The following is a 19,285-nucleotide window of genomic DNA, read 5'->3' as shown; positions in this document are numbered from 1 at the left end:
ATCTATGAGTACATCCCCCCCGCCAGTGTTCCTCCAGAGAATTGCAATTGTACCACCATCATCTGTTCCTTTTAGTGTAAACTCTGGCTGGCTTGTAGTATTGCTTCGAGTATTGACTTTTCCAAATGACCATTCAAATATCCAACCGGAAAAATGGTTACCCAATAATAAAGCAGTACAATGTTTCAGTATATCCAGCAAGTAGCAGCGTTACATCAATGAAGTAAGTGTTTACAAATGAACATGCCCGTGTTGTCCAAACATTTTTATCGCCCAAACAAACTCCAATAAACAGCCAATGAACAGTAACAGCATAACAGGACTGGAGTGCACTGGAGTAGCAATGTAGCAAACTAGTATGGATAACTGGTATATTCAAATGTATGCATTTATTTGAGAATGAAAATGTTTAATTTATTGCAGAAACAAGTCTTGTGTTCTGCAACCATCTTCCCTTGTCCCTTGTGTAAATGTGGGATCCACTCTTCCTCCCTTTATACACTTTCCTGTCATGTACTTCTGAAGGACAGAGTTAACAAGGGCTCTACACCTGCTGCATACATATGCAGGCACTTTAACAAGCATCACCACTGTAATGCAAGGTTATTACTACCTGTCAGTGTCACACACACACACATACACAGGCCTCCTGATTATGATTGATCAGGTTCTTATCAAGTCTCACTGTGTGACAGGAGACATTTGTGGGAGGGCTGCTGTGTTCTACTTTGGAACTACAACAGAGATTACAGGATGCACCTACGGCACAGGAGAGAAGATGTTGTTATGCAAAGTCATCTGCATCCCAAAAAAAGTTGGAGGAACCTAGCAGTAAGACTAATGAGAAAGCAATGATACTGCACTTTGATTGGCACTCTGACCTGGCAGCTCTCTTAATTGTCACAGATTCTTTGCGATTACAATCAGTCATTCGTGCCTCCTGCTGCGGTGATGGCAGATATATGGAAATGAGGGCATCATAATCCTGATCAGGTTGTGTGGGCTTATTGTGTGCACAGAGAACTGTGACCCCGCCGTAATTGCCTCTTAAAATCGCCTAAATCTCACTTGACACGCCAGCTAATCCACGGGTCCCTGTTGTTTTGTTTTAGTGGCGACCTTGGCTTGGTGTGAAATGGGCCTGCTGGGAATGCAAAGGGCATACTGTTAGGCTTAAGATCCCATTTGCATTTCATTGGCGTTTCTCTTGCATTTTTGAAAACCTGCAGTGATGAGAGAACGCAGGGGTAGAACTAAATCAAACCATTTAGGAAGAGGGATGAGGAAGCGGAGGGATGTGACCTTGAGCCCTGTAAAGGTCCCACTCTTTGAGATTTTCTAAAAAGCAGAGTAATTATCCAGAAATACTGATAAAGTTTAAATCCTCTATTTTTTCAGGCAGTGCACAATGGTTTATTAACTCTCTATAATAGACCATAATTAGAGAAGCGTCTTTGATCGTCTGTGTAAGAAATCACAGTATTTGGCTGTAATGTCTTTGTAATGTCAGACACTCAACTCCTAATGTTCTTTTTTGTCATTACTACACTCGCTACAATATGTTGCAAGATATTAAAACTACAAGCATTTACAATATACAAATACAACTTTAACAATGACTCAGCTTTAATGTGAAAAGTCAAGCTGTTGCTTTCTGTACAAAGTGCAGACCACATATCTATCTATTATGGTAATTGAAGACATTTTAATATTGTTATGGACAGATTTCTCTCTCACCAGAACCCTTTTGAGTGCACTAGATGTCGTCATTGTCCGGTATCAAGCTGCTGTTGCTTCCACCTGCCATCCTGCCACCTATGCTGCCAAAACAGAGCAAGCAGATTCAAAAATAACTCAACATTCTCTCACCCCGCCCTGTGTGTGGTGTCTTCTCACAGAACAGCGGATGCAATAGGCTGACAGGACACATCTACCTCATGTGTATCTTTATAACGTGTGCGGAGAGGACAGTCAATCATCTGTGACTCAATTACAAGAAGGCAACAAAGGAGCAGGATGATCAGTAGGTCTCGAATCCCGCGTAGCAATCATATTTGGTGGCTGTAAATTGAATTAGAGGACAGGAGTGGGAGCAGGTAAAAGGCGATCACTAGAGAGCTCTTTTCTCGTCAAGACTAATTGTGTCTCCGAGTGTCACAAAGGCTTGAATAGAGAGAAAGCTGCAGTAATCAGGAGGCTGTGTGCTTGCTCATCAGCCCAGAACCTTTCTGCACCATTGGCTCTTCTCACTGGGCCTGTGACAATAGATAAAACAGCAGAACACTGACTCCAGCACCCACCGTACAACAGCACCATAAACCTAATTGTACTCTTAGTAACCAGAGAGAGGAAATGAGCAAAGGAGAAAGAACAAGAGACAGCCGTAGAGAGAGGACGAGAAAACAAGGAGACAGGGAGAGAGAGCAAGAGAACAAGGTTGAATAAGAGAGAGTGAAAGAGACTTAGAGAGAGGGAGAAGGACAAAACAGAGAACAAGAGAGACGAGAGAGAGAGAGAGAGAGAGAGAGAGAGATTACTGCTAAATTATCTTGTAATTCAAAAGACTTTATCTGGTTTCTGCATGAGAGCAAGCAGACTTTATCTCCCTTCACCTCGAGGTGAAACAAAATGCCACTCGCGTTATTTTTATCCAGATTCCGGGTGCAGGACTCGCTGTGCTTCTCTCCGTGGACTGGTTTTATTTTTAGAAGTTGTATTCATGCGCTTTGTGCTTCACTGGTTCATACTCTGTAGGAAAAAAAGGTTACATACTGTAGAATTTGTGTAAACTTGCTGAACCGTGGAGAACGGAGAGCAGGGCTGAAATGAACCACGCCGTCTGAAAACGTTTGGCAGCCAGCCGACATCCGAGTTTGTCCCGCTGACATTGGGACTTTCTCTTAGCCTAAATGTCTGTTGAACGCTTGTAATCCCATTGTATATAGATACAGATACCAGCATGTAGATAGAGCTCCTCTCTGCCTTCAGTTCACGTTTTAGACCTGTAGTTCATTTGCTTTGTTCCGAGTCAGCAAATAATGTTTACAAACACACCCTGGGTGGATTTGCGTTCACACAGTAACATTTTGAAAGGTTTTGGGCTTCCGATAAATGTTACTGTGTGCCAATCCAACCAAGGATTGTTTGTAAACATCCCTCCCTGAACCACAGGTGTGAATGCTGCCTGCTCATGAGGGAAATAAATAAATCATTAAAGTCAACATTAAGTACAAGCTCAGAGTTGTTCAGTTTCACAAATGTAACCTCCTCCCATATTTCCCTCTGGCATCTGTATTTACTCATGCATATAATACAGACATGCCCAAATGAAACCAGTGATGTTAAACAGTACTGCAGTTATTTTCCAATCTGGGGTATTTAATTAGAAGCAGCATCCATGTGAGCGCAGACTGGAGGTCAGAGCATCCCGGTGCTACCAACTCCCCTGGCAACTTAAACGGCCAACGAGCTGGTAATCATCACATTAGATTCACTGAGGAGCGGAGAGGGAGCCAAGAGGGGAGGCAAGTTTGAGCCAACTGTCAAGAGTTTATATACAATTAGAAGAAGAATGAAGGAAAGAGTGTGTACAACAGAGAAATATGTTTATGTGTAATGCAGTAAAGTCTGAAGATACACACACATTCCAGAAGGTAAAGCAGTGAAAGTAGGACTCCAACTGTTCTCTAGGTTGTCATTGTTGAATATTCAATGCTTTTGGAATAGGTGGAGGTAAACATGTGAAGGTTTTTCTTTCTATTTTCATGTGAGGGGGTGAAGTGAGGTTTTCCCGTGGATAAAGCCATTTACTGACTCCCACTGACTGTTTGGCATTCCTGACTGCACTGACACATATGAGGGGGACATTGAGTGCTTCTTTGTGGGGATTTAATGTGGAAGACAGTGGAGAGTGTTGATAACAGTGTGATGATGAAAACAAACAGGCTGGGTGACCTCAGCGGAGAATAGCAGAATATTTCCTGAGGGACTTTCTTTTCTGCACGGTGTGAAAAGCCTTTTATGATTCCCTCCTGTTCCATATCGCTCTAATGGACTCCTGCTATTCCCTAACAAACTTTATCATTTTAAATCATGAATCCCCCTTTTTTAATTCACATTAATAAAATGGGTATATCTAAATCGTGTAACTAAGGAGGAGACACGGTTATATTTCACCTCTTTGCTGTAGAAAACCGTCTGTTCAAAGCTTAAGTCTGACATTTCATCTGGCATATTATCTCCTGCTGCCTGACTGAAGGTTGAGCTAACCAGCTAATCCACTGGTTTTTCTATTCAGTTCAAAATCAAGTTTGAGTTTTGGCTGAGCCGCCCGATGAACATGCTCATTTGTGTAAAGCCATCTTCATCCTCTTACCGGTGAAATTCCACACACAGTGGTATTGAAAAGGGAGTCATGAGCCGGGGCTGGAGTTTGGCTTTCAATGGGATTTCGAGAAAAATGACTGAATGCAATGGCTGCACTAACGGACTCAAACTGCACATTGCCCAACACAAACCTTCCTTTAGGCTGATGTTTGCACTCATTAGACTCATCAGATGCACTGTAGAAAGTTTCATGCTGCTGTCTTTTTGAACTCCCAACTACAAAGTTGGCTGCTGCCCCTACATGACTTTTTCGTCTATTCTTGGTTCTAACAGATCAAAATGGATGAACTGGGAAACTAAAAGCAAACGCTCCGAGATCATTGTTTTGCTTCATTCTGTGTTGCAGCCAAACATTACATTGCTCCCTTTTGCTGCCCCTTATCTTGCTCAAGGATGCATGCTTAGAATCCCTTGTGATGAAAGTGTTTCCCTTGTATCCATTGTTGATCTGTTCTCTCTTCTATTGCCGGCTGATGCATTATTTTGACCCTGAGTTCCAGGGCTTTCAAGGGGCTGCATAAGGCCAGGAATACAAATGGGAAATCCAGTTTTTTAAGATCTGTCGGAGGGACAATATATAGCAGTGGAGAGTATGGAGGAAAAATATTACCCTTAAAGTTCGATTAGAAAGCGGAATTCTAGATAGATAGATGGATGTCAAGCCAAAGTGAATTGAATTGTCCTTTACCCTCTCAAATCAGAAGAGACGGGCTTGTGTGATGAATGATGACATTTATTTGATTTGGGAGATATTACAGAAGGTACTGTCAGGAAATATAAATGGATATAGTGGCACAATCATATTTTACCAGAAGGCCAATACTCCTGTGTGGATGTGCACAGAGGGTGGCACAGTTATGAGGGTCAGACTGTGTTGTTAAATGTGAGAATTTGCTCCTTTTGTTACCTTAATTCTCCTGCCGTAGACTCACGCTTTAATGCAGCATGTTGTGCTCATTTTAAATCCTCCAATGTCAACTGCAAAGGCAACACAATTAAAGCTGCGATATAAAACATTTTACCCTGAAGCGGGGAACGCATTATTCCTCCCTCCGCCCTCCTCTCTCCTGGTGAAATGTGCGGCTATACGCCATTCATCTTGACGAGCTGTCTACCTTCAAACAGCAGCTGGCCTGCATAGCTGAGGCAGGTGCCAAATAGTTCACCATTGATAAATTAATTTTAAATGATGCCAAGCTTCCAAGACTCAGACCTCAGAATTCCAGATAGAAATTGTGTTGTTTTGGCCAGAATGGTTCATGACTAGAAAATCATCAGAGCTAAACATTGTCACATTTATAGTGGCGTCTTTGACCTGTAGAGTTCATCATTAACACAACAGAGGAATAATGTGCTCTTTATTTGACACACTAGTATCTTAAATGTGTCGTGAGAAATCCTAATTATTAGGATTTCCACAGTTTCTTTGTTCTTTTCACGTCTTGGCCATCAACTTTCACAGGTTATGATGGAATCTCCCCGTCTGATGAAGTGAACCGCGTGTCGCCTCGTCTGTGCGTTGTGTTTTAGATGCTCCAGTTGATGGCAGCAGAGCATGTGGTGATTGTGATATTAATAATATCCATTTGTCTCCATCTGCTTGACACTTTCTTAATACCCCATGAATGTATTTACAAGTCTGTATACATTTAAGAGGCACACGCCCACAGACTTTACCGGGCTCCAAAGCCATTTATATTCATTCTTTACAGTTAGTGGAACGAGGTCACTCTGGTGTTTCTAATTCAATGCTTCAGAATCTGATTTACCAATATGCTGTAATGATAATTCCTGAAAAAGGAACTCCACACTCTTCTTTCAGTCTAAAGGCATCATGTCTCCTTCGGGAGATCATCTGGGAGGCAAGTGGTCCCAGATGACTTGTTCCTTCTTTCTCTTTTATGACGTTTAATGGAAAATCAGACTTCTGTACTGCTCTAAATAAATTCCAGTGTTTCACATTGAGTCGGACTGAAGAGCTCCTCCCCATTCCACTCAGCTGAAGTCATGATGCAGCTCATTAGAGTTACTGCTTTTAAGTTAACGCTCCATTAGAGTTGTGGCAATATCCATTTACAACATATCTGTGGTAATTAACAAGTCAATGTGTGATACTTTCCTCATGAAAAGCCTCAACTGAATGATTTTGTTATTATTTATTTCTTGCTTATAAACCTGAGTGGATGTTTGAGGCAGTTAAATGAGAGTGCTTGTACCAAATGAAATGTGATGCCATATTAATGTGTGACACATTAGGAGCAGAGCTAAAGCAGCAAACACACAACATTCCCTTTTATACGATTTTCAACATTCATACCGACATAATTAAAAATTGGTGACCTGGGTAAATTTCTTCAATATTTTAATTCAGACAAGCAACTATATAATTGGTTTTCTGCACCGCCTCACACTATTTCTCCTCTCAAATCACTCCAATTGTGTTTCCTAGGCTTCATCGAATCTTACCAATTCAGTTTAGTCAAGAAAATGAGCAGTTGCAGCCGTTGGTGAAATAATAGGGAGTTAAGCTGTGAAATCTGTAAGAACCGTTCCAGTGTCTGGGAGAGATGTGTGAACCTGACTGCTCCCTGAAGCCTGCAGAGCTACAACCTGAACCCCGTGTTTCATCACAAACCTATTTTTTGCACCTGGGAGGCAGGAGAGATGTGAAGCTCAGCTAACTTTATATGAAGTATTCAGGAAGTTACAAACGGATTCATATTTTACTGAATGATTTAGATTAATTCAAAAGTACTAGCAAAACAACTTAATTTACATTTTCCAACGTTTCATTCTAATTTTCACTGCACCAAGCGGAGAAGAATGACATCCCTGAGATTTAAATAATGCTAATCGCTAACCGCTCTGCATAAAGCAAATCTGTTCCAGATTTCACAATTCATCAAGACGAATCTGCGTAATCAAACAGATGGTGGATAAATGAAGTCGGCAGTGTTAAGACCTCTGGGTTAAGAGCCGGCTGTGAGTGGGCACTGGTGTATTTTCACACTTTCCCTCACTCAGCCTGCAGGTCTAATGAGTAGCTAGGAGGCTCTGTTGGCCTGTGATGGGTGGATGAAGGTCCGGAGCACCTGGGGAGGTTTTGGTGATCAGCCTCCATGCTGTAAATGGAGGACGAAGGCTTTGGCTCGTTCATGTCTCACTTTTTCTGCCTATAGACTCCATATACGCTCTGTTATTTCAGTAAGGTCATCTGTGGTTTAGTTTGTTTCAACAATTTTCTCTTTGGAGGACTTCAGTAGTGCAGACAGTCTAGTTAAGTTCTGTTCATTAAAGTAACTAGTTGAAAAATGACCACTTTGTGTTTGTTTGGCCACGGTCCGGAAAGAAACCATTAATGTCACCGCTCCATAGACTCTCTCTCTCGCTCTCGCTCCCGCTCTTGCTCTTGTTCTCTCTTGCTCTCTCTTGCTCTCTCTCTCTCTTGCTCTCTCTCTCTCCCCTGATAGCAGAGGTGTTCACCTGGCTGCTGATCTCTCCGTCTTCAGTCAAGAGGTCCCTTTATAGTCGGGCTTGTCCACTTCCTCCGTTTTGCTAGTCAGTTGCTACTCATCGAGCTCTTGATTGTTTTTCACATCAGCCTGTATATGTGTGTGTGTGTTTGAACGTCCTTGGACCAAACCTATGCCACACAAACCACAAACTCCTCTCTAATATAACAGCTAGTCTAACATTCGTCACTCATGGAATCCATCAAGCTGTTCGTACTTTAACCCAATTCTACCTCAGGTGTCGGCTCTGCTGAAACACCAGAGAACTGAATGAAAAGTATTGAGCTTTCTCAACAGTAATACAGCAGAGTGGGTTGTGTGTTTGCTGCACTGCAGAGTGAAACCTCCTGATTTAGAGGATCTATTGTTGTCAGTACATAATGGATGTTTTCTCATGGGTAATCCATACATTTATATTATTATTACTTAATTATTGAAATGTGACCAAATTTTCAAACATCTTTTATAAATACAGTCTTCTTTATCAAATAACTTTTCTTAACGTTGAAGCGATTTTAACACTTATGCTCAAACTAGGTCACAGCTGCAGATCTGTTCTATACAAACACACACACACACACACACACACACACACACACACATGCAGAAGAAGAACAAAATAGAGCAGAAAGATCTCTTAGAGCAGCAATTTTGCTCCAACCTTGAGTTTTTGTCCCAGATCACAAAACAATCTGCAAATAGAATATTGGAGCTAGAAATAAGTGACACTTTCTTCTAAATACTCTCTCTATAAAACTAAAGGGATTCAAATTCACAGATTAAGCTTTAACCTGTAATATTTTAAGCACCAATACTTATTTGAAGCCTTCTAGATGCTGCTAACCTGCCTCAAGTGCTGTGCTGCTGTGCTTGGGGCTTGATAGACAGATCTATGGTGCAATAGAAGCCTAGTTAAGTATTTCAACTTTTCCAAACTGTGTAGGAAGCTGAAATGATGGCAATGATGGACAGAGGACATGAAGATGTGCACATCTGGCAAATAACTGGTTCTTTAGAGTTCGCTCCAGCCCGTTTGCTGTACAGTTTGACATCGTTGTGGTCTATCTGACAGACAGGAGAGAGATCAGGAAACAGGGAACGCTGTGGCTGATTGACAGCATGAAACTTGTTTACGGTGAGCGCCACAGATGGGACTGCTGCAGCACCCGGGGGCAGCCATTCTGTTATGCTGCTCAGGTGGCGCGGCCCATTTCCTGACCTGTCAGCACGGACAAGCTAAACACAGGGGTTTTTGACATCAGCATTTTACATCGCATCATTCTCACTGACAACTCCCATTCAGAGGAGGCTTCTGATGCCGTGTCGTTCCCAGCGGTTGCCCTCGGCAACGCCTGTGCTTACAGTTGAGGGAGGGAGGGAGATCAGTGCTGTTTAACCTCAGGTACAAAGAGAAACTTGTTGGTCATGGGGGAAAGAGTTTGGGTTCAAATCATATGATGAAGCCGTCCAGAGTCACTATAATAAGATCAAGTCTTTTATGAAGCCTCTAAAGTCATTTTTAACTGCAGCTTTACGCTGTGAGTGACTATTATTGGTGTGTATGTGTGTATCTGGGAATATTGCGCCAAAAATAACACAGCTGGACAATAAAGCTCCTTTGATATCCTCATGAATGATAATATCATCTCATTTGCACGTATTACAAATGAACCCATATGATATAAATCTGGCTGTGTGGAACTCTAGTCTGCGCAGACACACACACACACCTTTCACACACACCTGCTGGTTGGGTCATAGTTGAAATTCGGAGACTTTATCACCTTCATTCTGTTCTTCACGCCCTCTTGTCTGTGCCCAGTCTGAACGTTTTAGGAGGACGGCAATCAACAGTGAGAAGCTGTTTGGGGCTAAAACAAACAACACAGAAGCACGAGTCCAGATTTTCATCTTGACACCATGTTGCTAACGGCGTTTCCAGGCATGTCGCTTGTTTGCTTTCAAATCAGGCTCTTCACAGCTCAATCAAAACAGAAAGAGGTTTCCTCCCGAGACCGAGACCGAAGAACAGAATTGGATGTTAGGTAAGCTGATATGCTTGTTACAACCTTTCAAAGCCTCCGTCTGATTTGCTCGAGGTAATGACTCATTTAGTTTGCGACACACACCTCGCCCACTCTGCTTTGAAATCAATCAAAAGACGACCTTGTTATGCTCGCATCACAAACAACCTGTCCCAGCGTTCAGCTGTGACTGGACTGGGATTGTTTTGGTTTGTTCTCATGCGCTGAGATGAACCCAACATATGGAGGAAATGCTCCAAATTCCTTCAATTCAGTTTATGGATTGATTTTACGGCGAGAGATTTATTACTGCATTACAGGATCGTATATAATTAAGATTTCTAACCCCTCCGTCGGGTCCTTTGTCATATTGTCAAAGATAGAATAGAATTCAGGACTTGAGCTTTCCTGTGTCCAGCTGGCACAGCGGCTGACTGCTCACACAAAAGGTCTCTTCAATACGTTGGGTCCAAGAGTGGAAGGCACAGGGAGAACGCAGAGGCCTTTTCTGTGGGCAGAGGGAGCGGGCAGCTGGGACGGTTTCAATGAGACCCCAGAATGGTGATCCATCTGGGGTGTCGTGGGAGGCCAGAGTGGCTCCAGGAAGCAAATGGCCCTCAAATCCCCATGCTGGTGTGCTGGAGCCTTTCCCAGGAAGAAAGGATTGGAAAGAGAAAGATAAATAGTCAGAGAGAGAGAGAGAGAGAGAGAGAGAGAGAGAGAGAGAGAGAGAGAGAGAGAGAGAGAGAGAGAGAGAGAGATGTGCTTACTCACTTCAGTTGGATTGTTGTACAAAAAGAAGCGCCAGGTAAGATTTGTCTGCTAAAGTTTCTTTAAACTGTGCTCTTCCGTTGTGTTTGGTGTGCTGATGTTCCAAGCGTCAGTGGAAGGAGCAACAAGTGGAAGTGGAAGGAACAACTAGCTGAGGATGGATCTCAGGACTGTATTTGATAGTAGAACAGTATCTTACAACTTGTTGACACAATGTGGTGCTGGAATATTCAAATGTAGGAGTGCTGATTATGCTGGTAATCAAGGTGCTCATGGAACAATACTGTACATACATGCATCAGATTAAAATGCTCGAAATATGGTGATGCGATTACACTCAGTGGGCATAATGTTGCTGCTTTGGTGCTTACCGGAAAAACATCTTTAATATCTGCCTCAACAATGAGAATAAGAATTCATGTATTCCTTCATTACAGTTGCCAGTTGTTTGAATGCTGATGGTTTGGTTAAGTGATGACCCAGTTTTGCCAAACGTGAACAGAACCAACAAAAGGAAATCATCATAATTATTGACCTGTAAGCTCATTTAAATCATGGAGGGGAAACTTAGGCTCAATTAAAATGATTTCTTGGGGAATGATTTATATAATTTATATTCATAACTTCATCACATCGTTAGTGCTCTGAGATCATTTGATCAAAGTCAATAGAATAACTTTGAGACACTGAGAAACTTCCCTTAGTGGCCAGAAAGGTCTTAAAAGCAGGATTGAAGGTAACAGAATCCTACTAAATTTTATATTGACACACTCTCAGATACTACAACTTCAAATTTAACACAAACATGAAACGACAACACAAAGATAGCTGCTGAAACACACACTCACACAATGGTTACAGTAAAGAGAGGGATAAGTGAAACCCTTGTTGGCTTGAAACGGCGAGCTGCAGATACCAGAGTCTTGTGGGACTTTGGTCTGATTGCAGGGCGGAGGACTCTGACGGAGTGTACAGGGTGGAGGGTGTTGCTCCGGGCAACAAGGAGACTCTCTAAGAACCCCTGTTATCGGCCTAAAAGAGTGTTGGCCAGTCAGCAAGTCGCAGCTCGGGGGCCGATGGTCGGTCATTACCTGGATTGATTGCTGCATCCCTGGGATCTGATGGTTTCTCCGTCTCCCCTCAGTATTGAGATCACACAGATGAGTGAGGAAATGAATATTTGATGCTTTGTGAGGGAATTGGAAGTGTTTAGCTTAAGGCAGATTTGGGTGTGAAGAAATGCCATGGAGTCAGTCGAGGCAGTGGCTCAGTGGGTAGTGATTCCGCTTGGGAACCGGAGGGTTGCTGGTTCGAGCCCCTGCCGAGGTGCCCCTGAGCAGGGCACCGAATCCTCAATTGCTCCTCAATTGCTCCCCTTAAGGGTGGTATAAGTCGCTTTGGATAAAAGCCAAATGATCGTAATGTAATGAGTCTGACTCACTGGGTGATGACCTGGTGTGTGTGTGTGTGGGGTCCCATTTACATCAGTTTGTGCTTCAACAGTCCTTTGCTAATTTCCTTATCAGCCCATTAGGAGTAAATTGCTTAGAGAAGGTTGGTAGCTGTAAGCCCATCTTGAAGGACATCTCTGGGAGCTTTTGGGGGTGAAGGCTGATTGGCTGTGACAGAAGAATGCTCCCTGTGGTGACGTGTGTCTGGCTGCTCATGAAGACTTCAGCTACTACCGTCCTAAGAGATCAGCTGCTTCATTTTGCAATAACTTTCCCCAAATATGAAATGATTGGCCAACCTATACTATAGAACCTTATTTGTCAGAACTTGGATCCGGTCATAATCCTGTGAGTCACCTCTGTACACTGAAGGTGACAGACATTATTATAGATAACGCAGAAAGGCATTACCCCCATAATAAAGAGAACGGCACAGTGCGGCAGTTAATTTCTGTATAAAGTGTTGAGGGAGCTGATTCTCCGCCGGTCCTGAGGGCAGTGCGTTAAAGGCATCAGCATTTGATGGAGAAAGAGGCTCTGTGTCTGCCGTCCGTGTGGAATGGCTTTGTGTGATTAAAAAAGATTTGTCTAATAACCCAGGAAGACCGTCGCCTACAGAGGATTGAAGAGTTGCTGATGTGATGAGTCCTTCTCCCTCCCTCCCTCCCTCCCCTTGCTCCCTCCAGCTCCTTCTCTATATTGGATCATTAGACATGGTGTGGGAAACCAGTGCAAGATTGTCGAATTGGATTTCATTACATTTTCTCAAGGCTTAATTAGATTGGGCTCTATGAGACTAATGCCATTTTGAATAATAGAGAGATCATGACAGGAAATTAGTTAGTGTTAATGTGATCAAAATAAGATAAGGGAAAAGACATAAACTATTCATTATAGGCCATGAATTGAATAGGAATAGATTCTATTATGCCGCTGAAATAAAGGTTGATGTAATAGACAATAAAATAATTGACAACATGCCACAATAATTAGTTTTGATGTACTTGTGTGTGTGTGTGAGAATGAAATGGAAAGCTAATTTTGCAGAGAGGTCTGACAGGAATCCATAGAGAGGGTTAGATTTCAATAAGCATGTATGCACGTCTATATGATTTAACTGTCAAGGCTTCATTACAACCTGCAGATATTTCCTCTGTTTCATTCTCGTTCTGAGACTGGAGGCAGAAACCTCTTACAAAAGCACAGTGAGGTGTCTTAGTACGACATCACGTACCATATATGTATATATAAATATATATCTATATCTTCTGCTGGGCACAGCTACAGTGGGGAGCGAGATGGGGGAAGGCAATATGAATTTCAGAGGCAGAAACTGTTTCATGGACAATGAAGCAGCTTTTTATGACCAGGAGACTGAGATGAAACGAACGGCGCCGCTTGGCTTGGACCCAGCACGAAGGGCAAGGGTCCATATGGAATAAACTTGCCTCCTGGGAGTCCACACGGAATGGCAGACAGATAGGAGAGGCTGTAGATGTAACCTGGCAGATTAGAATTCAGTCCGGATGACTTTTCATGTAAGGATGAACTGCTGTTGAGAGAGAGAGGATAAAAAGGTTCCCTGTGCTGTGACAGAGTGCATATTAAACCAGATAAGCACACAGGTTGTGCCATGAAATATTGTAAGACGTACTATTCCAAGGCTTTTACAAGCATCCAGTTATACACATATAGAGCGGAAAGCATCAATCCTACCCAAGGACTGTTCAAGCCAGGCGACATACTATGAGCCGGGAAGGAACAAAAGATTGTTTACATGCCTGATTAAATCAAAGTGCTTTACTTAAGTCTTCAAACAAACCAAGTATTTCAACATTCGGCTGACAAAACTGTTACATTCCTCCTGATGGGCAACATAAGGTGTGTAGGTGTGGAGTGCTGACATTACAAAGTCCCACACACACTGTAACGGTTCCCTCAGCCAGCCTTGGCTTGGAGCCTCGCACTGGCATATTTGAGTTGATGGCTCAGGTTTGTTGTGCCTCCACACTGACTCAAATCTTCCTCTCACATATTTTACACTAAGTTATTTTTCTTTTATCTCCCTGTGCAAAGTCTTGCCACACCACTGATTTCTGGAACATTCTTCTTGCTGCCTTTGTGTTTTCCCTGGACTCTGTTCCATCCACCCACACACACACACACACACACACACTGATGCACAATGTGACAGTAAGCATTTTGAAAAGTTAAATATTTGTGTACAGTGTGTTGAGTCATTCTGCTTCAGTGTGTACATCATTGAGGCAGCACACACATTTTGGTGGTTCGTATCAAATCAATATGAAGGATCGCTATTGTTGGTGCTGTTTGAGTTTGTATTTCCTCCTGACTGAACAAGTATTTGCTCCCTGTATCATGTTTTGGCACATTCTGTTATTCCAACCTGAATCACACATCGTGAAGATAAACTGACTGCAGTGTCCTGTCACTGCAGGATGTATATTGGGGAATACATTTCTGTTCCGTTTGCTTTAACTTATAACCCCAGGAAAAATGAATAAGAGGGAGAGAGAGAGAGAGGGAGAGAGAGAGAGAGGAGGAATGGAGCTGCGGTGAAGAGAATTTCTGCTTCTGTTGCAGATAGGTAGTCACAGGAAGGCAAGTGAGCAAGTGAAGTCATTAAAGCTCATAATGCTTAGAACATCTACATTTATTGATTTAGAATAATGCATTTTATCAGTGAATAATTATAACAAAGGTATGTAAATATTTGAGTTTGTTTTTTTTTGCCTTATATTTGATGGACTGCTTGTTTGAAACCCATCCTGCATGTGAGCGTTGCTTATCTGAGCCTAATATGAGTGACCCAGAGTGTGTAATCACACTCCTGCACACCATACACTCTCTTTTCATCCTGTGTATATGGGAGATTATGCACCTTCAAAGTATAGCGAGAAAAGAGAAGGTTTGGACTGAGATTTAAAGATTATAATGGAGTCGGCCTCTTTGATGTTCGCCGTGAGTTTATTCCACAGAAAAGGAGCCAGGAGGAGGAAGGCCAACATGAAGGAGTTTGTCTTCCTGCTGGGATCTTCATGTTCTTCCACATTACGCACACACACTTCAAGACTGCCTGCTTTCTTCTGGGAATATGGGTGGGGAGAACGGATGATGCAGCTAGTTAGGACCGGAGTGTTCAAATTTACAGGATCAAGGAGTGACCTCATTATTGAACTTCTTTTTTTTGGAGTAAAACTTTTGACTTTCTTTACTGCTGCAATCAACGCTGTTCCAACAGACCTGTAAAGAAACTCAAAACATCATAGGAAATGTGCGTCATAGTCAAGTGTGCGATCTTGAATATGGTATATGGATTTAGAAACATCTCTGGTGGTGAATCAAGATCAGTCGGCATAGAACAGAAATTTGTCGTATATTCATATCTTTTCACGTCTACAAATAATGCAACACCAAAGAAACACAGTAACATTCTGTGTGTTCTGAAATGTGATGTAGACCTTTAGATTTAATAACATCGACTAATTCTATTTTTTCAGCTAATATTGTGATGTATCATGGGCCCTGACATTTAGCTAAGCCGTGAATCACCCCTTGAATATAATACCAAGTGTTTTTCATCACTTGTAGGAGTGTGTGGTGCATTGGTGGTGATTTATTTCCAGTGTGAGAATTGATAATCTCATGCACATGGCCTTTTTAACTGTGTGGGTGTGTGTAATGAAAAGCCAGCAGGAGGGGATCTCTCCATCGAAAAAAAATCTAAGAGCTTTATTTATTGCACCTCAGAGAGGAGAGAAGTATTAATTTCACACTCTGCCTCACAACTCCCTCATTGGAGCAGATTATGTATTTGTCACATTAAGGAGGTGTCTCACAGTCAGAGCAGAAGACAATTACAACTTGGCCCGATAATGAATGAATGTGTGTCAATGTAAAAGGTCACTCTCTAAAACCAGTCAATCATTGAGATGAATGCTGAACAGCTGGCTGCCTCAAATATTTGCCTGAAGCATATTTCCCTTAATGTTTAAGAACGTAACCTGAAAATGAAACCTAATGAACTGAAGGTTTAAATAGCAGCCATCCTATTCTATATAACACAGGACATGCTTGAAGTGTGTCGATATATAAGGGAAACATTGTGACAGTGGACAAATTGGTTTAATTAACTTCACTATGAGTTTGTTTTAGCGCTATTCCCCCAAAACGTTTGAAGGACAAACACTGAGGTTATGCTACAGCTATCTCAACTCAACTGTTTTGCAAGTACATTCTCTTAGCTACTTCAAGTAAAAAATGCAAGCGTCAGTGAAAAGTGAAATGTTTGAACAGTGAACATATTTAACTTCAGGCCGTGGTAGATAAAAGCCAAATATTTCCAAGATGCTACAACTTGTACAAAAACAATGTCAGTGACCTAGCAGCTAATTCTGTTATATAGCTGGAGTCCATTTTGGTGCAGATCCAGACCCAAGCTTGGATGCAGAAATTTTGCAGGAAAGATTGAACATTTTCTGACCTTTTTGTCATATTACATTCTGCCATGGTTTGTTCTGCCATGATTTGTGCTGCCTTGGCTGATATTTAGGCTCTAATGAGTGTGCCCTTGACTTTGAAATTGCATCAGTGAACAATCTTGCAAAAGCTGGAGAACATGACCGGGAGGAAAAGGACATGAGGGCTGCTTGGCTAAGCCTGCCACGTCCACGACCCAGACAAGAAGGTTCTCATGGTCAATGTACAAATACAACCATTCTGGCCTCTGCATGTAATTAAGCCCATCCTGTTTGGAGCAATAGGCAGCCACAGTGTCATGCCTAGGGCTCAACTCCAGATCAACAGCCTAGTGCCTTGGTCAAGGGCGATGGCAGGGGTAACTAACGTGCTGCACATGTTTTTAATGGTAGTGGAAACTGGAGCACCCAGAGGAAACCCAAACTCTGTTGATTAGATTTGTGCACAAATGGATCCACTGGTTCTGAGAGTAGTGTTGCTGAGGAAATCCATGCAGCTGATGAACCAGCTGTTTAATAACCCAACAACCCTCTACACTACTGTGTTCTGCTTTAACAAGGAACAGCACATTAAACCTCAATGTTGTGTTTTTTCTGTGGCACATTACAGCAAAATGTCCACTTTGCTTTGCATCATTTTTACTTCACTGCCTGCACTGCAGCTCTCACTGATTCTAATTCAGTGCATCAGGCTTGTTTATTTTCCTAGATTGTAATTACGGTCATCACTCATTCAGTATGATGATGTTTTTTTTCAAGCACTCTTGCCTCTATTCTAATGATCAATACAGCAGGGGGGGCTTTTTTCTATGACATTCTTTGGTTTTCTCTCTGAGTGCAGTTGTTTCCCCCGTGCAGTGACAACCCATTGCCCTCACAGCAGTAATAAATTGATTTTGTTGTGCGTTTATAAGGGGGTTGGGGTCAATACTAGGGAAGAAAAGATACACTGGATCATTTCCTCCGCTCTTATTTTCTATTATTTCCCCGCACTTTTTCTTTGAAATATATTTTTCCTGGAAATGTAGCTTTTGAAGGCACAAACGCAATGTATGTCAGGCTGCCGCGAGAAAAACTGCAGAGCACACGCTGGCTTACATTGTCCAGGTGCAGTATGAATCAATAAGGCCATTATATCAATAATGTAGACCTATGAAGTTATGAAGAACATGTTCTCCATCGTCTACAAATGCCCCTCGCCCTTACACACCTGAATTATGCTGTAAATCCGATCATTTGTCACAAGAAATAACAAAACAAGCAGGCAGCCGCTCTGCTCTCCTTCACATAATACTGCAGGTGCAGAAACACCAAGGGACTATTGAATGGCATGTTGACCATGGGGAATTGTAGCCTGTCAACAGTAAATTGGAAGAGAAGACGAGTGCCAAAGCGGGAAATAAAATAAACAAACCTTTGTGCAAAACAATTTAAAAAATCGAAGGGACCCCCTCACACGATTTTTTTTTTTTTTTTTTTTCGTTTTGACAGATTTACATGATTCATGAGTCTTAGGTCAGAAAATAAATAAATAAATGAAAGAATTTAAAAAATAGCTGCTATGTTTCTTCACTTCTCTCTGTCCCACCGTATAGTCTGTTCCAAAGGAACATTGATATATGGATGTAGCTACCTAAAGGTCAATGAGTCAGATGGAAAGATTTAATTGTCCTGGTCATGAAGAGTAATGAGTACCAGGTTGAACTGTTCAATGCTTTAGCATGAGAAATTAAAGATTAACGTAGGAAAAGACCAAGTTGATGTGCTTCACTGCAGCCTGTGACCCAGAGTGACAAGTAAAGGCTTTCAAAGAGAAAATACGTTAACCACTTATCAGCGGGGCAGAAGAGAGCTGTCAAGTCATTTGTGGATCTAATAGTCTTGAGATCTAGTATCCAAAGCGAGATCATTTAGCTGATTTGGAGCCTGACATGGCTGTTTCCACGGCTTCATCGCTTTTTGATTGCTTCCTCTTTGTTTCTCTTTGTGCATAGTTTGCTCTTGCTGCCAATCACACACAACGTTTAATCTGTGTTTGATCTCGAGAGCTTTTGCAAATTTTAGAATAGTTCAACAGTACGATATTAATATGCATTTATAAATAAAGTGTAAATAAATATGATTGTATATCTACTCAGCTTTTCAAAATGGTTCCTGTGTTTCGTTGTTTCATCATCCTTGGGTGCTCCTGCCACAGGTTGCTCTTCACAAAACCATTACCTTGCTACAAATATCGACTCCCGGCCATCTCCCTGTGTAGATAAATCGTGTTGTGTGTACCTCCTATCTGTAAGCCAGGAGTGACACAGGTATAAAGACATATCACAGGGCGCTGGCACCACCAATGTTCACATAATATACCCATCTGTCAGTGGATAAAAGGAGCCAGAAATCATGTTGTGTCATGTTGGAATCAATACGCAGCCCCATAGCTGCTACAGTTGTGACGCACAGCTTCCATCAGCATCCAGCGACGAGGAGAAGGGGCCACATGTTGTTTAAGAAATGGACTAAGATAGGGCTGCCAGGCGTCCTGAAGTGTGAGTCACTCTTCTTATTACCCAGGTAGGGGGTTGGGCACATATGGCAGCAGACCTGAGTCTTAGCCACCGCAGCCTCTCCCCGTCCTCTTTATATTCTCT

Source organism: Genypterus blacodes, unplaced genomic scaffold (assembly GCF_046128005.1).
Source record: "Genypterus blacodes isolate CSIRO-AG114 ecotype Tasmania unplaced genomic scaffold, CSIRO-AGI_Gbla_v1 ptg000214l_1, whole genome shotgun sequence".
Classification (NCBI taxonomy): Eukaryota; Metazoa; Chordata; class Actinopteri; order Ophidiiformes; family Ophidiidae; genus Genypterus; species Genypterus blacodes.
The sequence above is the reverse complement of the archived record's forward strand: the minus strand, read 5'-3'. Positions refer to the sequence as shown.